We start from the raw sequence: 27,833 nt of genomic DNA on the forward strand, positions 1-27,833 counted from the left end.
CACAATGGCAGGGGAAATGATGGCATGAGCAGAGGGTGGGCATCACTCCCTGGCCAACATCAGATGGTCAGCAGGAACAGGAGAGTGTGCTACATACTGGCATGGGGAAATTGGTTATAACATCCATAAGTCTGCCCCAAGCAGTACACCACCTCTAGCAGGAGTTAATCCCCAAATCTCTATCAGCTGGGAACCTAGCATTCAGAACACCTAAATTTCTGTGGGATACCTGAATCAAACCACCACATTCTGCCCCTGGCCCAAGAAACTGATATCCATACATGATATAAAATACAATGCATTCAGTATGACTTTAAGAGTCCCCATAGGTTTTTATCAATTCCAATGATGTTCATATATCCCCATAGTCCAAGATTTTAACTGAGCCGTAATACCAAAAAGTCCCCCCCAAACCCATAATGGCACAGAATAAACCTTCACACTGTTATGCATTGGGCATAACAAAGAAATATTCAAACAATACAAGATTTAAAACAACCAGGGCAAACATCAAACTCTGTAGCTTCAAGTCCAACAATTCTAGCCAGGACAAATCTCCAAGTCCAATAATTCTAACCAGCAACAAGTCTCTGGCATTCCAATTCCGCCCCTCCAGCTAGGCTACTCACAGTCCTTGAAAACTTCATTGGGGCCAGCAGCTTTCTTTAGCAACCATCTCGTGGTCCCAGTATCTCCATTGGATTTCCATTGCAATCCATAGTTCATCCTCATGGCCCCATGGGGGCTCCATGCAGGCAATCAGCAAACCTGCTTCACACTGCCCACGGCCATTTCCAAGACCGTGTTGCAAACTCAATGACCCTCTCTTTCCTGCACTTCTTATACTCCACAATACCAGGTAGGGTGCCACTTTGTTAATCCAGGGGGAAATAAAACAGACTTTGAAGAATGGGACACTGCTTGAGCACTCAGGCCCCTTTAAAAGAGTCTAGATCCTTTCTGTTGCCCCAGTGCAGATCAGCTGGCCCAGTCTCAAACGTTGTAATATCTCAATTGCAGCTCAATGGGCAGCAGTTCACCCAAAGATTTTTTCTGTCTGTGCCATTTCCCTCTGCTCACACCAGTTCATTTCTATGCAAAGTAACCCTGCACAACTTCTTGGGACCCAGGCATAACAGAAAGCTTTCCTCACAAACTATTAGCCCAGTCCAGGTAAAGCTCTTTCTCACCCTCATAAGCCAAACCTCACAGTTCATAGTTCTTACTGCATTCAGGCCTTTCAACTCTGACCAGAATAGTCCATCAAGCTGTACTTACAGCACTGCAAGGCATCTCTTAGGCCAAGGTTTTAAACTTTCCCACATTCCTCTTGAAAATCAGCTCCAAAAGGCCGAAGCCACACAGTCAGGCGTCTAGCAGCAATCCCTCTCCTTGGTACCACTTTACTATTGCAGTCAGGTTTGCATTGCTGGTAGAAATCATCCAACCAAGAGCAGCTTTTGGACAAAAGAGGTTTATTTTGGCTTACAGGCTCGAGGGGAAGCTCCATGATGGCAGGGAAAATGAAGGCATGAGGAGAGGGTGGACATCAGCCCCTGGTCAACATAAGGTGGACCATAGCAACAGGAGAGTGTGCCAAACACTGGCATAGGGAAACTGGCTATAACACCCATAATCCTGCCCCCAACAATATACCCCCTCCAGCAGGTGTTAATACCCAAATCTCCATCAGCTCAGAACCTAGCATTCACAACACCTAAGTTTATGGGGACACCTGAATGGAATCACCACAGTGCCCACTTTGACAGGACTAGTGAAGGGAGCAGCAAAAACAAGTGTGCCAGATGGAAAAACAGGGAACTGAGCCTGTATTGGAGTGCTCATCTTCCCCATCCTCTCTCTCTTCTGTTTTCTCTCTTTTTTTTTCCTTCCTGTTTCTTCTTTCCCACCTTCCCTACATTTTTCATTACATCACATTGGGGCAGGATTTTTTTTTTTTTTTTCTGTGTGAGTTATTCTTTTTTTCTGATTCTTGCTGTTTTCCTTCCTGGCTTTGTTTCTGAAAGGCCCTGGTATCTAGGGGACTCCACTCTGAGAAGAAACTGTTGACAGCTGCCAGGCAGAGCTGGATAGAGATCCTAGACAGGGTACAGAGGGCTAGGCTCCCTATCTTTACCTGCATAGGAAGGCTTCATGCAGTAGATGTTGTTTCATAGGATGGCTGCATGCAGCAGATGCCGTGTCATAGGATGGTTGCATATACGCCCAAGCTTTCTTGTGAGCATGTAAAACCTGACTCCATCTCTTACTCACTATGTAAGACCAGGGAAGGGGAAGGCCTTAGGTCCCTGAATTAAATTTCTTAACCTGAAAAAAATTGGATCTACTCTGCAGCCCAGGTTTTTAAAATTTTTATTATTATTTATTTAGTCCATAGGGTCTCAAGTAGCCCAAAATCACTACGTAGTTGATGATGTTGGTTTTCTGATCCTCCTGCCTCCATCTTTGAGATTACAGGAGTGTACTACCACATCCAGTTTATGTTGTTCTGGGGATTGAACCCAGGGATTGATCCATGGTAGGCAAGTAGTCTACCTGTTAAGCTTCATGCCTCACCCTTTGCATACTGTTCAGAGACAGTCTTGCTGTGTGGCCCAAACTGATAAACCCATGTGGAACTTTGGCTCCTCTTACCTCTGCCTCCTGAATGCTGGGATTATAGGTGTGCACAACTACACCTTCTCTCTGGCATCATTCAAAGTTCTCTCCTCTCCTGAGTCCCTGTATAACTTTCATGTCTTGAAGACTTTGCTGGAATGTCACCTGGCTCCATCTGTTAAAAGTGAATCTTTCCACACCTTGCCCCATTCCAAGCATGTCTGATCTTCCTTCATTCAGCACTGAACATCCCCTTTATCCCTAGCCCATGATCTCTTCTTTCATTCTGGATGTTGGATCATCTTCACAGTGTTAGGCAGGATGACCTCACACATATTTTAGCAGTACAAGGAGGTACATCTGTTCTTTCTAAACAGGTGGCAGGGCCCTTGGGGATGTCTGTGTCCTCATAACAACCATGAAAGGGTCAGACACCACAAACAACAGCTTGCCTTTGGAGCTCCACTTGGATTGTGTTGCTGGTGCACACATTTCGAGGAGCCATCTGCTCTGCATATGAGCTGCACCTGTATTTCCCCTCACACACCTGTCTCCATTGTGCGGCTGGAGGCAGGGGATCAATGATAAATACACCAGTGAGAGAAAGCACAGTGAAAGACTCCCTGAGCCTCTCATCCAGGTTCTCCAAGCTAGAGGTGCAATGTCCCCCTTTGCTTAGGTCACCCCTTGCTGTGAGCCATCACCAGGCCAATTTATTGATTGTGTGGGGATACAACAGATGCTGATTTTATTATCTTTTCCATCACTATGGTCAGAACCCTTCATAGATACAGCTTAATAGAGGAAAGCTTAATTTTTCAGAGGATGTGAGTCCATGATGGAGCATGGACTTCATGGCAGTGGGATCATGTGGTAGAGGCTGTTTAGAACACAGTGGAACAGGAAGCTGAGAACAAGGTGAGATGTTGGCAAGGGATAACATACCCTCCCTCAAAGCCCACCTCCAGGATCCAGAGATCCACTTCTGTCAGCTCGGCCCCACCTCATAATGTCCATAGCCCACTAAAGTAGTGCTACTCACTGAGGAAAAAGTGTTTAAAACATGACCCTTTGGGGGGTATTTCAGATTGAAGAGATAACAGATGCTGAGATGGCTGGGGCTCACATCAAACCATTCCTCTAGCCTCAAGGCTCTTCAGCCATCTCTACCATTGATATTATTTATATGTGCATCAAATGTTCTTTCCATGGCCCTTTCTATCCTATTGTTCTCAAGACCCTGGTCACATGCATATGATATCTCTAAGTATCCTTTGGTTCTTTGCAAATCTCCATTTTTAATTCTTCTTTATTACCCCCACCTCTGAGTCCTGGTATTGCTGGTTTCTTTAGGATACCATGTGGTGGTGTTCACATTTCCCCATGGAGGCCTGTAGCTGAGCCTAGCCATTCTCGGTGGTGACCATGGTCTCTCCTGCACTAAGCACCTACCCTCATGCTTGGTTAGTCAGGTGACTAATTCTAGCCTAAGGACCAGGGATAGGATGATGAGCATACCCAAGGGATTATTCTCCCCACCCACTCTGCTTCCCATCTGTAGCTCCACAAAGAGTTCACTCAGGCCAGAAGAAAGCAAAGCTGCTGAGAAGCACAGATGAAATGGCACAGAGCCCAGAGCAGCCACCTGGATGATAGTGAGCACCACAACTGTGTGGTGAGCAAGACATGAAATTAAGCTATGGAGATCACTGTCAAGTCTGTGGGATTCATACAATGAATTCATACACCTGCTATGTCCCAGAGATGGTCTTAGCATAGAGAATATAATGATGAGGAACACAGACCTTGAACCTGTCCACTGCGGGGGGCGGGGGGGTCGAGCACAGTGTGAGAGGAGAGTTTACCGTGTATCATTGGATGTGTGCAAGAGTGTGGGGAGGAGTTGTATCAGAATGAAACAAGATCTCTGGGTGTGGGCATTGAAGTGAGGCATGGAGGTCTTGGACCCAGCTTGAATATCTGGAAGGACTCTCTGAGTGAGTGAAATCTGAGGTAAAGTAATAACTGAATGCTGAAGGAAGTAAGGGCTTCCAGAAGACGCTGCATTCTGGTCACCCATGCTGAGCAGAGGCCCCACAGCTGCTAAAAGATGACCACAGGCTTGCTTGTACATGCATTGACTTGAAGAGAGGGCCTGCTCTTGGTAATAGTCAAATGGATGAATGCAATATTTAACTGCACATAGAAGGGATCAAAGGAAGCAGAAGAAAAATAATGAAAATTTGGAGATAAGGTGTTTTTTAAGGAAGGAAATTCCTACATTGATCAAAATGAGGCACAGGAAGTGTCTCTTCTGTCTCCTCAGTCATCCCCTCACACTTGGCATGATGACATGTACAGGCTTTCTCCTAATCTAATCTGACTTTTAGGGAGTAAAGTGTTTTTTTTTTCAATTTATTTATGTTATTTATTTTATTTGAGAGAAAGAGAGAGAGAGAGAGAGAGAGAGAGAGAGAGAGGAAAAGAGAGGGAGAGAGAAATAATTGGTGTGCCAGGGTCTCAGCCACTCATTTGAGCTCCAGATGCTTGCTCCACCTAGTGGGCATGTGTAACCTTGTGCTTGCCTCACCTTTGTGCATCTGACTTACATAGGATCTGGAGAGCTGAATATGGTTCCTTAGGCTTCATAGGCAAGTGCCCTAACCACTAAGCAATCTCTCCAGCCCTGGAAGTGCAGTGTTTTACAGAGCTAACTCTTCATCTTCCCTCTAGGCAGGTGCTGTCCTCCAGCTCAAGTCTCTTTCCTTAGGCACTGGGAAGCTATAGCTCATCAAGCAAAGGTCCTCAGCTTACATGTCTACAGAATTGAGAAAAATGGATGAGTGGATCTCTGTGGACTATCTGGACCTAGTGCTAGAGAAAAGATACAGTAGTCTATTTCTAGACTCTTGCACTGCCACTGTGGAGTACTCTGTGTGCTCTTCTGTGGTTAATGAACAGATAATTTATATTTCATGAGGTAAACTCTCACAGTTTCCTTTCTGCACTGACAATAGACTGTACACAGCTACCTTGTTGAAACATAAAGTCAGCGTTGCTTGAGGCCAGATGTGATGTGCAATAAATAATATAGTGCCAGAGTTCTCTTCATTCTATTTCCAGTAAGTGAGAATTCATCCCCATAGCCAATGCAAAACAGCACCAAGCACCAAATATATCTCCATGTAACCTGATTCACATAGAAAGTCCTCCAACAATTCCAAAGATACTTGCTGGTTCTTCAGCCCTCAAAATGAGCATATTTCCCTCTTTCCTACTGGTTTTGTTGTGCTCCAAATTAACCCCATGTCCCATGGGTATGTTCTTGGGTTTGAGTCTCTGCATGAATGTCCCACCTCATAACATGCTGCAGATGGAAGCCAGGGCTCCTCATTCCCTAGCTATAATGTTAATGTTTCCTGCTCAGAGAGCTTTTAGATTCCACTAGTCTTCAGTACAATAATGCACTCAACCATGGAAGTCTTTTTTTGTTCAGAAATCAAAGGGATTTCGGTTTTTTCAAGAGAGCTAACTGGTATGATTTTTCATTCAAAATAATTAGTGAACACCTGTCAACATGATGTAGGAACAACAGGCAGTGGCTTGCAACACAGCCAAAAACAGACAGAGGTTGTTCCTGGCCTGATCCAACTCACATTCTATAGGAGAAGATAGCCGTTGAACACAAATAATGACTTCACTGTAAATGTGGCTGTGCTCAGAGTAGGTGGCATACAGGTTGCAGTGAGCATGGAGCTAGGTATCCTGGCTCAATAAGGAAGTAGAAGGGAAACTTCCCCGAGGAAAGGACATGCAAAGTTGGAAGTAACTGGGTCAAAGAAAGGAAGGGGAAATATCACAAATTCAGCATCTAGGCCTGTTTGAATATTGACAGAAGTCTATCAATAGCAAATGTCTTCAAGCTTATGCATTTTTGATGCAAAAAGTCATCTCTGTTCTTATTAGAATGAAGAGAACTTGGAAATTCTGACTTAATTGAGGCCTGGGAAGGCCATCACTACTTCTCAATAGAAGGTCTTTTCGCTTCCCAATTTCAGCCTCCATGCACAGTCTGCTTTGCAACATCAAGAGTGAATAAAAACAACTCAGGTAGACAACTGCAGAGTATCCTGAACTAAACAACTGATAGCAGTGTCTACTTACTGGAAGATGATGAAACAATGAGACACACCCCATGAGTAACAGCAACTCCCTTTTTGATAGCATTCTCATGTGCAGTTGTTTTATATTCTCTCAATAACCATGTGAACCCACCAATCACTCTTGTTTTATGTATGAGGTTACAACTATTGAGATTAACTTGCTTGTCCACGCAACCCAGCTGGCAAGAGGTAGGACTCAAGTAGAAGTCCTCTGCCACAACTGTGGCATCCCCTCTGATCCAGCATGAAAGTTGAATCTCCCATGTTATAGCTCCCTGACCTGGAGGGAACTACTTACCCTTGCTGCACCTCAGTACACCCCTGCGAAGTGGACTTGCAGTAACATAGACTTGCAGTTCAAAAGAGCTCACATATGACAAATGCTTAACACAGTCACCTACGGTTGGAGTTTAAGCATCCTAACTTGGAGTTTAGGGTACAGAAAGTAACCAATACAGCACCTGTTCTTTCTCTGTACTGTCAATGAGTAAGCTCTTGTTGAAGAAGCAACACTGCAAGGAAAACCCAAAGAAAGGCCTATTTCAAGGGGTCTCAACAGTTATCTAAAGATACAGAATCAACGCTTCGCATTCCCATCAGGTTCCCCTAGGACATTCATATTCCCAGCACTCATGGAGTGGTGGGCATGAGGCTTGTGATGCAATGGTCTGTAGATTCAGGCAGATGCAACCCAGACCTGCACAAGCTCACCACAGTAAGATACCAAAAACAAGGCTCCCAGTTTGCTCCCCAAACAAGCAATTCTCAATTGTTTTTTTAAATTTACATCAAATGTAATTTGTCTTGGTTGTGTTTAATAAGGTGGGATCCAACCCCTGGAGACAGGATCCCTGGGAAACTCACTCTAAGAATGGCATGGGTCTCTAATACAGAGGCAGGAAGAAGCCACCCTGGCATGGAAAAGCTATAGTATTCTAAACAATAGCTGGTTCTCACTGCCACTAGTAGTAGAATCTTTAGCATCTGCAGAGGGGATAGCACCTCACAGTGTATTTGGTAGATGAGTACACTGAGGCTTACAGATGTAAAGGAACTTGCTGGTCAGAAGGAAAAGTGGGATTCAAATATGGCTTTTTACCTCCTAACCTCTTGTCCCCAGCCAGGTACCTGAATTCCTGCTTGTTTCAAAGCTTTTATCCTCTTTTGAAATGCTTTGGGAGAGTGCTGTGATTAACAGGTTTGTAAAAAACTTAGGAAATGTTACTCTTACCTTAATGTCCATGATAGCAGTCCTTGTATCTGACATAGGAAGCCAGGGCTGCTGTGGACACACTGTACCTTATCTCTACTACTCTAGGATGAGGATGGATGGGATGATGCTATCTTCTTGGGTTTTACTCTCTCTCTCTTTTATTTTATTTATTTTATTTTACTTTCTGGAGAAGACAAATTACCTTTTTATGAAGCCATTGCTCTTTGGATCTGGGATGTCTTCCATTTCAAGAAACCAGGGCTCAGTTCAGAAGCAAGGCCAGACATGGTAAGGCATAGTATGGTTCCTCCTAGATTGTCCCCACTGCAGTCTGGCTTTCACTGGGGATGTCACCATCAAGAATAGAAGAAGTCAGAGGCATTCCAGCCAAGATCTGCAGCATCTCATCCCACCTGCAGCCTGACCTATGAATCCCTGTGGACATCAACCATACTGCAGAGAAAGCCTGAAGAAGTAGTGATAGGGTGGTTATTACTTCATTAAGTCAGAGCCTGGTAATAACAGACAACTTTATTAATCTGTGATCTTGTGCTAAAATTTTAGACTCAATATACACCAAGGAAGGTCCTATTGGTGGATTAGGTTTAGACAATAGAATGATTCCCCTTCTTTTATCTGATCAGTTCCTGATTCCACCTACCAGTTGAATACTGTATTGTATGTTGGCAACAGTTTTCTGCCCGCTCTCTGGGAGCCTGGCCAAGGGATGCCTATACAAGCTAGGGAGCCAAGTTGGCCTACTGTCCCCATAAGATTGCCATGACATAGAATGGACCAGTGCTTCCTTATAACGCCATTAATCTTACTATGTCCCAGGACATTTATACTTAAAACACCTAGGTAGGAACTAAGCCCTCATCAAGACTCACTGACTTTTTCTTGAGTAAAAATGTAATAAATGTGAAGTTGGAATGTTAATGCTATGTTAAATACTATTTTCTGCAGGCATATTCAATTGTTAAAATAGGTGGTCCTATTAGAGCATAAGACATTTTTTACATGAGACACTTTATAGTCCACTTATACAATAATTAATCTCTCTCTCATATATTCATTGATTTTTGCTACATGACTAATATAGTCTTTGTCACTTCCCTACACATGTGTTATGGCTGCCTCTATCAAACAAATCCAGGCTCAGTTGGGTAGAAAAGACAAACAAACAATAAATAAATAATTATAAAGCTTAAAGGTGTTTTATATACCCCCCCCAAAGTCACTCGTGTTATGTGCAAGTAAAGTAGAAAGAAATTATATGGGAGTCTTGTTGGAAAGATTCTCAGAAAATAGGATGGCGGAGTTGAATCCAGTAGGTGGTCTAGTGTTTGCTGATGCATTGACACAGGGCAGGGTGTGTGTACATTCATATTCTTGTCACAGTAGGCTATCATCCTCTGGAAGTGCCTTAAGTAATTGTGATTGCACCATTTTGTTTCTCATGACACCTTTCAGAGATGGCTGATGAGTCAGCATGTTGTACCAACATGAACCCACTTATAATACTTACTGGTTCTTTGGGCAAATTTCTCCAAACTTTTTGAGGAGGCATCAGTTTTCTCCTCTAAAATAAGAGATAATACCACCTCCTACTAGATATTTGTTATGGAATTAAACATTATTACTTATGTGAAAAAGCCCAACCTGAAGACTGCACTATGATGCATGAATAGAAATCACAATACCTATTGTCCATCTTCCTTGATATGTAGTGCATGATGGAAGAGTTGAGACCAAAGCAAAAGGAACAGACTGATGTAGTAGCCCAAGTACTTGTGATGCTATAACTCTGTCCTCTTAGGGAATCCACAGAACATAAGGAGATAGAAAGATCAGAGTGTTGATTCACAACCTGGATGGAATGCGATACAGGTCAGGACTCCATAGAGAACTCTATCCAGAAGTAGAGGTGGGAAGGACAGTGAGGGCATAGAATTCCTTTCTTGAGAAATCCAGATTCACTGAGCAGGTGGTGCTTTCTTCTGCTGCCATGAGGAACACCAGCTCTCAGACTCAACAGGCCTTCTTCTCCTAGATCCTTGGATCTCTCCTCCAAGGTCAACCCCCTCCCAAGGTACCTGCTCTCCTGAGGTCCTATCACTGTTCCTGATCATATCACTCATTAAATACTAGGCATCAGGGTTAGTTCAAGTCCCACCTCAGGCATAGCAAATTGGAAATTAGGGGACAGGGTCCATCCAGTAAAGATGAAGGCTTATGAGGGGCCTTATGCCTATAAAGGTTATCATGTTCTCATCTGAATCAAAAACAAAAGTGAAGCTATAAAATATAAGTGAATTATATTAAGTTGTCTTGGTAAGCACTTTATAAATATAAAACTTCAAATTATTTTTAGAAAGACTTCTTTTTGTGTTACTGGCTTGTGTTATCCAAGTGTGTGGCCCACCTGTTGAGCATTTAATATTGATGCCCAGCTGGGACCCAAAGTCCCCTGGGTAAGTATGGATATAAATGGAACCTTTCTTATAGCAATGAAATTAATACCAAAAGAGTGACTCCATATGCAATCATGAAATTCAAAGGGGAGATGGTGGCAGAGCCAGAATTAGGACTAGATACAGGCCAGCCTAGAAAGGGCCCAGGAGCTCCAGAGCCAACAGCCATAAGGGGTATGTTTCCATCTTTCAGATGAGGTGAGATTTAGCTGTTAGATACAAAAGAGTGACTCAACACATGATTAAACAACTCAAAGCACTTCCATACATTAGAGGGTTTTACTGCTGAACAATATTTATGGAAAATAGTGAATCAATGAGGACCTGTCTGCTGAACTGAGGATGCACATTTGTATGTCATCTTATTGGCTACTTGGAGTAGGAAAAATAAAATAGTAAATAATGTCTATTTAAAACAAATTGAATGTGCTGATTTGCTTGGCATGTGGCTAGTAGTACAGTATTATAAAATTTCAACAGATTAAATGCATAGTGTTTAGCCTAGTAGTCAAGGTCTACCACTTTTAGCTGTCACTTGTATTGTCCCATATTCTTTGACAAGAAAAACTATCAATTTACTCCAAACCTTCATTTGCTTCTTTTAATTTTTTTTTTCTATCCTTCAATATCCAGTAGAAGATTAGTGATCCTGCTGAACTTGCTCCATTCAAGCCAGCAGCACTGAGAAATTTGGGTCTTATTTTACTATAATCTAGATTTACTTTTTGCCATTGGAAAATTTTGCATACACATCCACTCTTTCTAAAAAGTTTGTAAATTAGAATTATCTACTAAGGCAAGGTATGCAATCAACTTGGAGGAAGGGTCACTTTCTATTTCTGCTGTCATGTTGCACATGGCATATTCAACTTGGTCCTCAGGACTTAATCAGTGACTCCATCCCCTATTCTTCCCTAGCTGTTCTGTCTCAATCAGTAGAATTGGGCCCTTTTCCTTTGTAGATCTCTCACTGCCTTTAACCCTAGTGGCATTTGTTTAATGGTCTGCCCTTCTCCTAGCCTGAAAATTCTTCATGGGTGAGTCCTTTATCAGGCTAAGTTCCACAAGGCAACCCTGCTGCCTATAAAAGGACATTTAGCAAATACTAATGAATTAAACTCACGGTATCATTTACATACCAATTTTGCCTGTAGATGATTGGAGAAGGTCTAGATTTCCTTTTTTTTGAAAACTAATCATAAGGTTTTCTCTTTTCTTTCTCTCTTTCTTTCTTTCTTTCTTTCTTTCTTCCTTTCTTTTTTTTTTAGTGGCAATGGAAGGAATGGAGAGACAATAACTTCTTTGCTCAATTTGGCAATAAATTCATAAGCTGCTGAATGGATGATTTTTTAAAGGAGGCTTTTAAATGTAATAATATATAGTTGCTGACAAAGAGAGGTTAGAAATGTTAATTAAATCCAAATCTAGAGAATCAGTCAGAAAGCTATTAGGTAAGCTTAATTATTTAACTTTTCAGTTAACTGATGCTGACTCACATTCACCGTCAGGTGTCTTTCACATCCATTGCTGGATCTGCCTGTCAAACATCTGAATGCCTAAAGACAATGCTATTTCATCTGCCTTCTCTTGTCAAACTCTTTGCGGTTTCCTCTGTCTTCCAATTAAGTGCTAACATTGATTCTTAGATAATTTCCTCAAATTTACAGGAACTCAATAATCTAGGAAGGAATTTTAATGACAAGGGAATTCAATCTTCACTTAATTTATCCGGGGAACACGAGGATTCAGGGAAGCTTCTGTCAAACTCCTTGTGACTTCATAGAGCACTCCAGAGTCAGCACCTGACCACTTAGCAGAGAGAAAAAGAATGAGGATTATATATTAGTTCAAGGTTCAGAGAAGTTCTGTTCTTCTTTTTTTCTTTTTGGAAGTTCCATTCTTGAAGACACTGTAGAGAATCACTTATGTGGCCTCCTCTTGTAAAGCAGTATGTTTCCTCATTAAAACTTTGTTCTCCCAGCTCCTGTGGTGCTAAGAATTCAGGGTTGGGTTATTTGGTCAACTGCTTATTGCTTTGGGATCTACAAATGTGGATGAGGCTGTTGTCTGTTCCTAATATACAAATCCAGATGGGGCAGGACTGCAATCTTGAGCATCTTTCTCAATACTGGGATTTTCCCTTCTCTATTTCTCCGTGTGTCTAAAATTCCCTCTGGAGAAGTGGCCTGTGGCCTAGATAGGATGCAGAATGCTAACAAAGCTCAGATCCTACAGGTCACCGGAAACCTGAATGGAAAACAGCTGGGCTAAGAGACTGCCCTTCTGCCATGACAACTTTTCATAAAGATATTTTCATCTTAGCCTCCACCTGGCAAGAGTCATTGTAGAAAGGGCATGCTTTTGCTTATGCCAAAGTTAGCTTCAGAGCTATGAACAGTGCACTCATCTACCTGCTACTGGTTCTGAGCCAAACGTAGAGTAGAAATTATTTAGAGAAATCCAGGTGGTTATGGACATGACCTTGGCTATGAATTGAGCCAGCTGAAGGCAAATGTGAATAAAAGCAGTAGAAATTGTTATATAAAATCAAACACACTTCTTCTTAAACATTTTGCTATCTTTTCCAATGAGTCATACTGTTTTATAAAGATGGCTATTGATTTAACTTTTTAAAGAGTTGTTGAGTGAATAAGAAATAACTTTTGCAAGGTACTTATTACAAGCTAGGCTCTCTGTTAGCTCTTTATATGAGCATGAATCTTTTTAATAACCTTTGAGTTAAATACTTCTCTCCCACTTTATAGATGAAGGATTCTGCTTCAGTGTAAAAGTTAAGTACCCTTCCCAGAGTAAAGAGCTATGGGTCCTACAAACAGGCTCAATCTCAGATCTAACTTCTCCCTGATGTCAATTTTTTTTCTATTGGCATGGTGTGCTCTTGGAACTTCATCTGAGCAGGTTCCATCCTTCTAGCTCTGCAATTTCAACTCCAACACTTCTTCCTCCAAAAAGTGTCATATATATGTCATATAACACATGGACCCACAATCCACTCATTTATTCACCATTCATGAAGTATTTGGTCAAAACACTGGGCCAAGACCCAGAGAAGTGTCAGAAACATGCTTTCTGTGAACTTTGAGTGGCTTAAAGTCACCTTTTCATCTCCCTTCAGCTGTGTGTGCGTTTGTACTCTGGCACAAAGCATGCACTTAATTGAAGTTTGGGAGTAGGTGTCCTGATATTGATTGCTTGTACTTCTGCTTTCATTGACCTTCACAAAACAGCATAGCTCTTCCATTCCTGTATGATCTTGAACAGTCACTTATATACCTAGATTTCAGGATCTCTATGGGAAAAATAAAATAATACAAGTGTCAGTCATTAAGGTTATAGGTAAAATTAAAATTAAATGATAAATTTAAATAAAAGAACAAGAGTGAGGCTGGAGAGATGGCTTAACTATTAAAGCGCTTGCCTGTGAAACCTAAGAACCCAGGTTTAACTCCCCAGGACCTATGTAGGCCAGATGCCCAAGGTGATGCATGTGCACAAGATTGTACATGCATACAAAGTGCTACACATGTAAGGAGCTCAACTGCAATGGATTAGAGGCCCTGGAATGCCAGTTCTCTCTATCTCTCTAATAAAAACGTAAAATAAAAAATAAAAGAACAAGAGTGCCCAACGAAGAGTCAACAAACTAATATGCCACCTTGATGATATTCCATGGTGGCAAAGTGTCACAGAATTAGGGGCTTTAGAGCAAAGCAAGACTCTCTTTTAGTAGATTTGGAAGTTTTCTTTTAATGGAAGGATCCTTTTGATAATAAATGTTATACAAAAATACCAATAATATAAAATTAACTTAAAAACCTCCATGAACCATGAACCTGGGAAAAGCTCCTAGAGACCCTGCTTTGTAAACCACTAATGAATCAAATCCAGTCTCACTGTTTAATGATTAGTGAAGTGAGTCTCAGGCTGACCTTGTTTGTTTCAAGGAAATAAAACATTACACTGTATGATGAAGGACTAAAATGTTTTCTCCCTAAGAGAATTTACAGCCAGTGAAGTAAAGTAAAAAAGGAAAACAAAAACAAATTGGAAAAGAAGTCTGTATTTGCAGGTGACATTTCTATTCTGAAGTCTCGAGAAATCTAAGAGTAGCTGAATGTGGTGGTTTGATTCAGGTGCCCCCCATAAATATATGGATTCTGAATGCTAGGTCTCCAGCTGGTGGCAATTTAGGAATTGGAGTCTGCTGAATGTGATATATTCTTGGGAGTGGGCTTGTGGGTATTACAGCCAGCTTCCCGTTGCTAGTATTTGGCACGCCCTCCTGTTGCTATTGTCAAACTTATGTTGACCAAAAAGGTTATGTCCACCTTCTGCTCATGCCATTGTTTTCCCCTGCTATCATGGAACTTCTCCTGAAGTCTGTAAGCCAAAATAAACCCTTTCATCCCACAAGCTGCTCTTGGTCATATGTTTCCTGTTAGCAGTGCCAACTTGACTACAACAGTACAATTGGTACTGAGATGTGGAATCACTGCTGCTGGAAACCTGATTCTGTGGCTTTAACCTTTTGGAACTAATTTGCAAGAAGAAAGTGAAGGGTTTGAAACCTTTGCCTAAGAGACACCTTGCAGTGCTATAAGTACAGTTTGATGAACTATTCTGGTCAGAGTTGAAAGACCTAAATGCAGAAAGAACTATGGACTGTGAAGTTTGGCAAGAAAGAAAAACAAAACAAAAACAAAAACAAACAAACAAACAAAAACAACTTTGCCTGGACTGGGCTAGAAGCAGTTTGTGTGAGAAGCTTACTGTTATGTCTGTGTCCTGAGGACTTGTGCAGGTTTACATTGCATAGAAATGGACTGGTGTGAGCAGAGGCTTATGGCACAGAAAGAAATGATACCTTTGGGCTTAAACTGCTGCCCATTCTGCTGCAACTGTTTGAGAGATTACAACTTTTGAGACTTGGCCATCTCACCTGCATTTGGACAACAGAAAGAATGCAGACACTTTTGAAGGGGCCTGAATGTTAAAGAACTGTCCTGTTCTTCATACTCTGCTATATATTCCCCATGGATTAACAAGTTGGTAGCCCACCTGATAGTATGGAGTATAACAAATGCAGGAAATATGAGTCATTAAATCTGCAACACAGTTTTGTATTTTGTAAAGATTGGATTACCTGTATGGATTCCAGATGGAGCCATGAGGATGAACTGTTGGTTGCAGTTGCAGACCCAATGGAGATGCCAGGATTTTGTAATGGTGCCAAGGAGAGCTGACAGCATCTGGGACTGTGAGTAGCCTCAATGCAGGAGTAGAATTGAAATTCCAGAGTGGTTAGAAGTACCAGACTTGGATAGTTGTCACTTGTTAGAGATTTTGGACTTGGAGCTACAGAGCTTGATGTCTGCCCTATTTGTTTTAAATTGTGTTTTGGTTAAATATTTCTTTATTTCTTTATATGCTCAATGCTATCTTTTACAGGGTAAATGTTTATTCTGTGTCATTTTGTTTGGTATTGTGGCTTAGTTGAAAGATGTACTATGGAGCTATTTGAACATCATTGGGATTGATAAAAACTGTGGGGACTTTTAAAGTTAGATTCAATTCACTGTATTTTACACCATGTATGGATATCAGTTTATGTGGTGGTTTGATTCAGGCATACCCTATAAACTTATGTGTTCTGAATGATAGGTCCCCGGTTGGTGGCAGTTTAGGAATCGGAGTCTCCTCAAGTTGATGTATTGCTTGGGGCAGGCTTATGAGTGCTATCCAGTTTCCTTTTGCTAATGTTTGTCACAGTCTTCTGTTGCTATTGTCTACCTAACATTGCCCAGGAGGTGATGTCTACCCTCTGTGCATACCATTGTTTTTCCTGGTCATCATGGAACTTCCCCTTGAGTTCATAAACCAAGCAAAAATAAAAGTTTTGTCCCACTGCTGCTCTTGGCCAGGAGTTTTCTGCCACCAATGCGAACCTGACTATAACACTAAATAAATGAAACTGGGTTTCAAAAGTCTTTGTTGGAGCTGAAGAGGTAGCATAGCAGTTAGGACACTTGCCTACAAAGCCTAAGGTTCCAGGTTAAATTCCATACACGTAGACCTAGAGGCATAAGGTGGCACTGTGTCTGGAGTTTTACAATGGCTAGAAGCACTAACATGCCCATTCTCTCTTTCTCTTTCTCTATCTGCCTCTTCTCTCTCTCTCTATAAAATAAATAAATTAATTAATTAAATGGAAAAATTCTTTGTAGAACTAGTAATTTATTTTAGTAATATCACAGGATATGACATTAACACATGCAAAAGTCATATTTATGTATACTAATAGCACAGATGTGAAAAACAAGTTTTAAACAAATCAAGTAATACATTTTATGATTGAAAGAAAAATCCTTTATTAATTAACATGAGCTTTATGACATGTCTCTAGTTCAGCAATGGAAAAGAGCATACAAGCTGTCCTAAGGATGTTCTGGATATGTTTGGTACAGGGGGAGATGTTGGTGAAAGGGTGGGCCATGCACTGGTGAAAGTTCCCAAGATATGTCTTCAGTAAAGTAAGAAAGGAAGGCTTAACTTCATGGGTACACTTCTAAATGCTCTATAAGTAGATTCTATGGAGTGTGAACTTCTTCAAGACAATGAAGAAGCCTGAATCGTTAAATAGAGCATGCATCTGCCTTATATGGGTCCTGGGGAATCAAACCTGGGTCTTTTTTTTTTTTTAATTTTTTTTTTAATTTATTTGAGAGCGACAGACACAGAGAGAAAGACAGATAGAGGGAGAGAGAGAGAATGGGCGCGCCAGGGCTTCCAGCCTCTGCAAACGAACTCCAGATGCGTGCGCCCCCTTGTGCATCTGGCTAACGTAGGACCTGGGGAACCGAGCCTTGAACCGAGGTCCTTAGGCTTCACAGGCAAGTGCTTAACCGCTAAGCCATCTCTCCAGCCCCATTTTTGGGGATTTCTGATGCAGCTTCCTACTTAGTCTCCAGCAGGCAGAGTCCTGCTGGAGGAGGTGTGTCACTGGGGGCTGGATCTTGAGTCTATTTCCCAAGGTATGTTCAGAGCCAGCTTGAGCTCTGGAAGTTTGCTCTGTCTCTGTGCTATGTATGTATGATGAAGTGATCTAGCTTCCTCCACCATGATGAAGCTTACCCTGGGACTGATGAGCCTGAAATAAACCCTTTCTAAGCCCTTTTCTCCCAAGAGCTGGCTTTTTTGTTGGGTGCTTTATGGCAGCAACAGGAAGGTCATTGCAGCAGGAGGGGTTCAGGAAAAATCACTCACTAGAGAGTAACATATAGAAACCATAAGAAAAAGGATTGGTATCAATGAGTGGGATTCACAGTGCAGATCCCAGGTCAGTCTCACACAGGATAGGCTCTGACTCTTCCTTTGGACGTGGAAAATGCAGAAACAACAGCAGGCAATGTCGGGGGAATTTGAGACTTGGAGAAGGAGTTCCATTTAGAAATAGGAAAGAAAAAGAGAAGAAGGAAGAAAGAAAGGAAAGAAGGCTGGGAGGGAGGGAGGAAGTGAGGAAGGAAGGAAGGAAAGAAGGACAATTTTGGACTAGGCAGACAGGGACAGCCCTAAGGGAGGGATCCTAGGTCACACCCTTAACATTCTTATGCCCCACCTATCTCAACTCACCCCGCTTGCTTCAGCAGCAGAACTCAACTCACTCAATCAGATCTTTCTCGAGCACTGCACACCCTGCCCAGGTGTGGGTGTATTCCTCCTCTGAGCCCAGGCCGTTTGGCTGGCATACCTGGTGCAGGTGTGACCACCCCTCTCTGAGCGCATACTGTAAAATATATCTTATTTGGGCACACAGAGAAGGCTTCTTATCCTTCTGGCCCTTGAACTGCGTACAAAGGCATACCTGGGTTTTCACACTGGTAAGCTTATTTTTCTCCCATCCTGGCATCCTCTAGGATGGCCTCTAGGATGGGAAGGGACACTTTCTATTATGGTTTTTACATTTTAATCTCTTTGAAATTGCTCTTTTTATTCAAACCTCTTCTCATTTTTTTTTTTTAATCCAAGGTCCATGTTTGTTTACATGGGCTCTTGGACTATGTGGTATGGTACATTTTCCTGGCCTTTTCCCTCCCTCATATCTCTGTGATAGTCTAAAAAAATGTGGTGATTTAAAAAAAAAAACTTCTCTTTAGTCTGGATTGCCAATTCCTTGGTTAATTAACGGGCACAAACTCAGGGATTGGGGTTTCAGGACTAGTGCTAGGCACCCCAGCACCCAATTTTAGTTCCCACACCCTATATCAAAAGGAAGATGACTGGAGGAATGGCAGTTCCCCAGTACCCACATAAAGCCAGACATGCAAAGTGGCACATGAGTTTAGAGTTCCTTGGCAACAGCTAGAGGCCCTGCCAAGCCCATTCTCCCTCTCTTTCTCTCTGTGCAAGACATGGTGGTGTACGCCTTTAATTCCAGCATTCAGGAGGCAGATGTAGGAGGATTGTTGTGAGTCTAAGGCCAGACTGAGATTATGTAGTGACTTCCAGGTCAGGCTGGGCTAGAGTAAGATCCTACTGATCCAGGATTTTGGAGCTCAAGAGGGCTCCCCTAGAATGTGTGAACCCCAAGTTTTGGGTTTTGTCCTACCTTTAATAAAGACTTAATAAAGATTGACTCAAGAAGAATTAATTATTAAGTATATTTAGGGGGAATAACAATTTTGTGGGGTTTAGGAAGGGAGGCTAAACATGTGGAAAAACAGAAATAGGTGCTCATGTGGAAACACTATAATTTGTAAGGTTAATTTAAGAGAAATTAAGGTCTTTAAAAAGGACTGGAACAGAGTCATAAGCACATGTGAAGTAGAACTTAGATGTATATATAAAGAGGCTCAGAAAACAAACACATGGCATTGGCCCTGTGCTTTTCTGAAGAATGAAAGTATCAAAGCAGGAGAGAAATTGAGGATCATTGGGAAAAAACAAGCACATGGAGGAGAATTAAACTTAGGCTTACTGAGAAATTAGGGTAAAGCTGTAAGCACGTGGACTTAAGAGAAATTGAGGCTTTTGGAAAGCAGAATATAGGTGCTTGTGCAGGGAAAGCTGAAATCACATGGACTTGTGACAAACTAATGAGGACAGATGGATAAAACAGGATAAAGGATAAAACAGGAGAGGGCAGATATCACAGAAGAGACTAAGATTCAGAGGATAAATGAGTAATGAAGAGGGTTATGCTCATGGTTATCACAAGTTTAGAGTGAGGACACAGGAAGCTAGTCTAGAGTTGGTGAGAGTATCCACATTGTAGATTTGGAGATAACGGAAAAATCATACATGTAATTAAAGTGAGAAGTCACCCCAAACTCAAAAGCAGAGACAATGGAAAAGTTTAGATCAGCAAACAATACAATACTCTCCCAGCCCCACCCAACCGAGGCCAGACTCACATGTGTTTTCAGGCAGCGACAGGGTAAGAGCTGGAAAGAACCACATGCATACTCTGGGGGTCAAGTCCTGAGAGCAGAGAGGGAGAGGCTGGAAGGCCACAGCATTTACAGCACTATATTCAGGTATGCAAGATGAAGACCTTATTGGCTAGCAAATTTGGAGGATGAACCTGTGGGTCAGCCTTCCTAGTTAGTCCAATATACTGTGGCAGCAGAAGGACACTGTACATAGGTCTCCACCAGACAAGTTTTCTTTTCTTTTCTTTTGTTTTTTCAAGGTAGGGTCTTGATCTAGTCCAGGCTGACCTGGAATTCAGTATGCAGTCTCAGGGTGGCCTTAAACTCTCAGCAATCCTATCTCTGCCTTCTGAGTGCTGGGATTAAAGGCATGCATCACCACATCCCAATACAAGTTTCACTTTTGTCAAAAGTTTTGTTCTTGTGTCAGGGCAAGATTACAGACGGGGTGGCATCTCATGGCTCTCTTTGAGCCTCAATCCCTAACTGAAACTGCAAAAAAAGAAAAAAACAAACAAACAAAAAAAAAACTAGTTTTCTCCTATCCGCCACCCTCACTCCCTTGAAAAACCAAGAAAAACAAAATAAACAAACAAAAAAAAAAAAACAAAAGGAAGGAAGGAAGTTATGTAGAAAAAACCTCAAAAATCATAAGACAAATGACTTTCCATAGATTAGTACACCTTATTTTTTCTTTCTTGTTTTTTAAAGTACTTTACAGCTTGTGACATTAAGAAAATCAATACCACTTCTAATGTTTACATAGCACTTGCTTAGCTGTATAATTCTCTCAGGACTAAATTCTTTTCTGATGGATTTTATGGGAACACCATCAATTCATAAAAGCCTGCCTCCTGGCCTGACCTCCAGTTCATACTCTTAAAACAATGAAGCCAGAACTTAGATGTCACTACTTCCTTTAAGAGATGAAGAAAATTTAGACAAAGATAGGAGGAGGGCCACACCCATGGTCACAAAAGAAGTTAATGAGGCTAAATTGTGAATTTCTTGGCTACTATTTTATTTTATGACACTTTGAATAAGAAAGAGGGTTTGTAATGACTTCAGTGTAACACCACCACTCCCCAGTCTTCTCTTTGGGCTAGTCCAGGAAGAACACCCTCCATGGGATTCTGCTCTGTGGAAAATAAAGAAATGAGACCGAATGGAGTCAGCACTGGCAGAGGCTGAGGTACTGGCTCAAGAACTGAGACCTCTGTTAAATCTGAAAAGCCAGCAGAAGAATGTAGCCTGGAGAGTGATGTGAGGGTAGGAACCAGGAGGGTGGGGGCAGGTGTGGAAAAGAGTAAGAAAGACAATAAGGTCCTGGGCTCTGATTCCCAACCCTTTGGACATTAACACTTGGTAGACCACAAAGGAATGGACCTAAGTGTTAAGTGTCTGCTTCTTGATGGTAGAAGAAAAGACAATCTGATTCTTTCTGGCATATTTGATTTCCTTGTTCTGATGTTGCCTTATTCACTCTATTCAAGGCCCTTTTCAGTCTGTCTCAAATGGTCTGATCAAGCAAGCTTTGACTGCACCCTGCAACACATTCACAGTGACCTTAGTAATTTACTTGTCCCTATCTGAATTGAAGTATATGTAGCTAAACAGGCAGTACAGAGTAGGCTTGGAAACCATTGAAGAAGCACCCTTCTCTCATTCTGAGCTTGTCATGGTTTACAGTATCACATGAGAGGGAGGAAGGTGGACTTAATAGAGTATTGTTGAGGTTCATTAAGGAGAATGGAATCTGAATTCTACCTCTGGCATTCTAAGCTACCAAAAACATTTACACTAAGTGAGAGGGGGGCACAGTTTCGGTGACTGGACCCCTGAAGGTAAAAAGGTCAGGAAAGTTTGCACTTGCTAGAAACCAATGATGATCTTATTTCTTATTTCTTGCCTAGTTCTCTAGACCTGTTGTTCCACAAACAACCAGGACCCTTCCTGGAAGGGAGGTCTTTCCTAGAATTTAAACATTGTGGTTGGTTCAAGTTCAGCCCCTAGAACTTGGTGCCAGAGCTAACCTGTCCCTGAGACAGCCCCTGGCTCTAAACAGCCAGCTGTTCCTCTGGTTCACCTGAGCCAGAAGACAGTCCAGCACCCTAAGGTCATACATACCTTTGCAAGGGGAGGGCAGGCTCTCTGACCACTTGGGAACTTCCAACTGTGGGTGAGATTTTCCCTCGGCTGAGCCAGCAGGGAGGGGGTCCCTAACCTTTATCCTTCACGTGGTTCACATGGGCTCCTTTATCCCCTTCAGCTCCCCACATGGCAGGAGCTCCTTGAACTTTCTTCTCTCTTTTCTTTCCATGCTTTTTTCCCTCAGGCCCTCCATGTAGGATCTTTAGCCACATGGGTGCCTTTCCTTGGCTCTGTATTTCCCTTAATAAATATTATAATTTAATAATTATCCTTCTCAGTCTTCTTTTTTATTCAATTATTTGATTAAAATTAGAAACAAACCTAGAGTTTGGAGTTCAAGCACTTTCCTGGACCCCTAGCACTCCATTACTTGAGGAGATGGGGGGAACAGTTATCACCTTATTGAGATAATGTACTTATACTCCCAGAAGTCCTTTCTTTGATGAAGTTGCTTACAGATCTTCACTGCTAAGCTTACCTGCTTTTCTGAGTTCTAAGTACGAAAGCACAACCTTTCTTTTCCCTCTTTTTTTTAGTATTTTATTTTTATCTTTACTGATTTATTTGAGAGAAAGAGAGAGAGAGAAGCAGATAGAAAGAGAATGGGCACATCAGGACCTCCAGTCACTGCAAATGAACTCCAGATGCATGAGCCACCTTGTGCATCTGGTTTACGTGGGTCCTAGAGAATCAAACCTGGGTCCTTTGGCTTTGCAGGCAAGCACCTTAACTGCTAAGCCATCTTCCCTCTTTCTATCTGTTCTTTAGATATTGGCTAAAACCCTAAGCATATTTCCCATGATACTCTAGGATTTCTCAATGTCTTCTCAGTTAAATATCCTTTGCTTTCCTCACTCCTTGTATCCATGTGCCTCATCATCCATGTGGTTGCAAGACAAGTCATTGAGGGTAAGAAAATATGCAACAGAAGAAATGAGAATAAAACACGGTGCTTTCAGGACCAAGGCATTTCTGGCATGCTATGACTGTATCTGGATAGGAAGGTAGGCAAAGCACTGCAGGTAAATTCTATGAACTCACTTCCCCACCTGTCCAGTCCCAGCACCCAAACAGTGAAAAGATGTTCAGGAAGGGTGGATGAGAGCCAGGTACCATCCAAGATGTCCTCGTGTCTTACTTGGATGTTCATTCACATGAGGTCTTCAGAGCCAGCAGTTCCTTCCCTCACTGCTACAAGGACACATTTTATTTCTTATACTCAGAGACAGGCCCTGGGCTGGGACTGAAAGCAAGCCTGTCGCAGACCCATGCAGATGGAGTGGCCTCAATCTTCTCTCTCGAGCTGTCTGATCAGCACAGGATGCCCTCATCTTGACAAGATACTATACTGAGTGACCTCTGGTGCCTCATAGTGAAGGGAACACTTACATAACCAGAGCAATTATGCTGAAGGAAACAAAACGTAAGGACCTGGGCCTGCAGCCTGGAGTGCAGGGGAGTGGTGAACAGAAGACATGGACAAACAAGGGCCCAGCGAACACCCCATCACACAGATATCTTTTTAGGAAACTCTCTGGCTTATTGTGTCATGCTGTTTTCTGGGGCCCCATTGCACTCATCTAAGAGGCTATGGTGGTTTGATTCAGGTGTCCCCCATAAACTTGGGTGTTCTGAATGCTAGGTCCTCAGCTGATGGAATTTAGGAAGTAATACCTCCTGAAGGCATTGTTATTGTTGGGGGCGGGCTTATAGGTATTATGGCCAGTTTCCCCATGCCAGTGTTTGGCACGCTCCCCTGTTGCTATTGGCCACCTTATGTTGGGCAGGGGGTGATGTCCACCTTCTGCTCATGCTATCGTTTTCCCCTGCTGTCGTGGAGTTTTCCCTCAAGCCTGTAAGCCAAAATAAACTCTTTTTTTTTTTTTCCTACAAGCTGCTCTTGGTTGGGCAATTTCTACCAGCAATATGACCTGTCTGCAACAGAGGCCGAATCATGATTTTTGAGCTTGTGCTATGTCTTTGATTCAAATAATACGATTTTGTAACTTGAAATTGTCTAGGTTCTTATACAGGAGGCATTTCTCATCACTTAACACAACTGTGAAAAAGAAAAACAGTTAGAAGCTGAAGAGGTGGTTTACAAGGTAAGAGTGCTTGCCACATGAAGGCCTGAGACTGCCTTAGCCTGAACCCAGCAGATGAGTGACACAGGAGGATACTAAACATTTCCAGACTTCTGTGCTCTCTCACAGGGCATGAACATCTGCACACACAGGCACATATCATACATACCACACACCCATGCACCCCACACACACCCACACACACACACCCTGCACTACATGTATAACACACACACTCTCTCTCTCTCTCTTCCCCTGTGAAAAAAAGTGAGACCTTGTATTCAGAACAAGGCACCTAGAAATGATTTCTGTCCTCGCACATCCAGCAAAGTGCTTCTAAACAACTTGCTGCTCCCCTCATAGATCCAGGTTCCATGTTAATGGATTAACTTTATCTTTTATGTGTTTAGCTATGAGTTGTACTTCTACAGATTGTTACCTACATCTGGGTGTTGTGAAAGTGAAGTGACATTACTACCTTTCAGGAAAAATGGTGGGTTTTGCTTTTATCTTATTTTTATTTATTTATTTTTGCTAGTGGTATACATGACTGTTAATATATGTGTTCACGTGTATGTGGGTTCACATGTGTGCATGTGTATGCTGAAGCTTGAGGCAAGTGTCAGGTATCTTATTCAATTGTTTTCCACCTTGCTTTTTATAACCAGGTCTCTTACTGAACCTAGGGCTCATCAGTTTGGCTGGACTAGGTAGTCAATGAGTACAAAGGATTCCCTGTCTCTGCCTCCCCTGTGCTCGGGTTACAGGCACCAACCACCCTTCTGGCATTTTATGTATGTGCTGGGGATCTTCAGATCTTCAGGTTCTCATGTTTGTTATGGTAGGCCCACTGAATCATATTGCTAGCTCCCACATGGTGGTGTTTGAATTTTCCTTATCCCATTACAGGCACTGACTGCAGGTTGGTGAGATTCACTACCCTAGTTCATAGAATTTAAAAATGTGGAAAGAATGTCAGAGCCACACGTTGGGTCATGACAAGTAGAGACATTTCTCCTACCCATAACTGTGGGCTAACTCCACAGTGCATGACCCATATGCCACAACAAGGAGGTACTGGAGTAGGGGGTAGGAAGTGGACGAGCCTAACAATTGTACCCACTTGACTGTATTCACTGAGTACAAAATTAATTATTAAAAAAGAGGAAAATAATCTTCTGAGTATATGCAATATAAACTAACTAATAAGAGACTGATAAATTTCTAATAAAGACAGAAATGAAATGAACAAGAAAATGGATCATGCTATTATCCTATGCCAGGTTCACAGGTCAAGAGCAATCACAGAAATACAGAAACTTTTCATCTCAAGAAAGGGCTTCAATGCTGAATGTAATCTATTAATATAAAGCAAACAAGCTCTGACCTGCTCCTTTCTAAGAAGTGGAGGTGTTACAAGCCTTCCTTCTAGGCTGGAAATCAATGACTGTGTAGGAGGAAGTACTTTGTAAGCTACAAAGTAATGCCACATGTGAAAGGCTATTTATATAGGGCAAGGCTACCTATGGGAGAAGAAAAGTTGATAATAGAAAACTTATCCCTGACTGTTCAGATTCAAACTGACTATGAACATTCTAACTAGCTTAACTTTTTGTTGGGTTATTCTAACAATCTTTTTTTTTTTTAATTTAATTTATTAGTTTTCATTTCAGTGAATACAGGCAGTTTGGTACCATTATTTAGGCTCATCTGTGATCTACCCCCTCCCATTAGACCCTCCTTGTTAATGAAAATGGGTCGTGCATTGTGGAGATAGCCCCCAGTTATTAGTATGATAAATGTCTCTGCAAATCATGACCCAACATGTAACTCTGACATTCTTTCTGCCCCCTCTTCCGCAAGATTTCCCTGAGCCATGTTGGGCTCATTTTTGGTCTGCTTCAGTGCTGAGGTGTTGGGGACCTCTGAGGCTTTGGCTCTCTGATTTGGTAGGAGTTGATTTTTCTCTGCGTTGATCTCCTTCCCCTTTGTGCTGGTATCCAGTTCACAGGAAAACATCACCCTTGCTTATTTCACCAGTTGTCCTTAGTTTCAGTTGGGCCCCTTTTGAGGTATGTTGGGGCAGCTCTCTTCTTAGGATCTGCATCTATCTGGAAAAGAGAAGCGGATTCTCCAACAGAGAGTAAGTTAGCACCCGGAAAATTGAGATAACACTTACTTTTTTGATAGACAGTTTGGTAGGTGTAGGCCCTCTTATACCCCGTGATTGATGGTAGCTTGATATTGTAGAGTGGGCTTGTGTTTGGGTATGGTTCTGACTTGTTTCCCAGCTCCAGATAAGGGTCTAGTACCACTTAGTGGATCAGTTAGCCAAATCAAGAGCAATTGATTCCTCACCATGGCTGTGTACCACTATTGCACTTGTGTGGGCATCACATCCGGTTATTTGTTGCTAATTAGGTTAAACAATGTGTTGCTTGGACAGATCTTGGTCATTTCCCCCAGTCGCCTATGTAGCGCCTTCTGGCACTAGACACGCTGACTGTCTGGGGACTGACTCTCTCCTGGCTTCCAGCCATGTCATTCCATTTTATGCGTCAGCTGTGTATGGAGTCTTCAGCAATAGGGTCTTATCACTGGCCTTTGGTGGGTCATCAAGTACTCTGACAGAAGTCTGTCATTGTTTTGGGAAACCTTGTAGGTTTCTCTGATCAAAAGCTCATTGTGGATGGTAGGCCCAAGCTGGAAGTGGGGGTTACAAGTCAGTGTCCACTAAGAAATTGAGGAAAAAGATAACTAATATACAAGAGTTAGAGAGGAGAGAGATAGAGGGGAGAGGGGGAGAGGGAGGGAGGGAAGATGTAGGAGATTTAGGTCAGTCTTGATCCTACCCTCTCCAGTGTCTTGTGGTTCAGGTGTTTCCTGTAAGGGTCTAGTGAAGGTTCAGCCATTTGGTCTGTCTTTTAGGAAGTAGAATTTTATGGTACCATTGCCGTTTGGGTCCAGATTACTGTTTTCCACTCTTTGATTCCCTCCCCGCCCTCCCATTGTCTAGTCCATGAGGTGCTTGCTGGATATGTAAGGCATCTTGGGCAGATTCAGTTTAGGTGTGGCAGATGAGTGAGACTATGTTTTGATTTTTTTTCTGTGATTGGGTAACTCGAAAACTACTGGAAGAAAATTTAGTAAGTACTTTCCATGATATAGGAATGGAAAAAGACTTCCTGAATAAAACCCCAGTGGCTCAAGTTCTTAAACAGTCACTCAATCATTGGGATCAGATGAAGCTGAAGAGTTTCTTTACAGACAAGCATATAATAAGCAAAGCCAATAGAATACCCACAGAATGGGAGAAAATATTTGTAGGTTATCCAACTGATAGAGGCCTTATCTCTAGAATTTACAAAGAACTCAAAAGTCTAAACAATAAGAAGACAAAAGCCCCACTCACAAAATGGGGCACAGAGTTAAACAGGCAATTCACAGAGGAAGAAATACAAATGGCAAACACACACCTAAGAAAATGTTCATCATCCCTAATCATCACAGAAATGCAAATTAAAACAATGATGAGATTACACCTTACCCCAATAAGGATGGCCAACATCAAAAGGTCAAATGAAAATAAATGCTGGCGAGGATGTGGAGAAGCAGGGACACTCATTCACTGTTGGTGGGAATGCAGGATGGTACAACCACTTTGGAAAGCAATATGGAGA

The sequence above is a fragment of the Jaculus jaculus genome, chromosome 5, assembly GCF_020740685.1.
Source record: "Jaculus jaculus isolate mJacJac1 chromosome 5, mJacJac1.mat.Y.cur, whole genome shotgun sequence".
Classification (NCBI taxonomy): Eukaryota; Metazoa; Chordata; class Mammalia; order Rodentia; family Dipodidae; genus Jaculus; species Jaculus jaculus.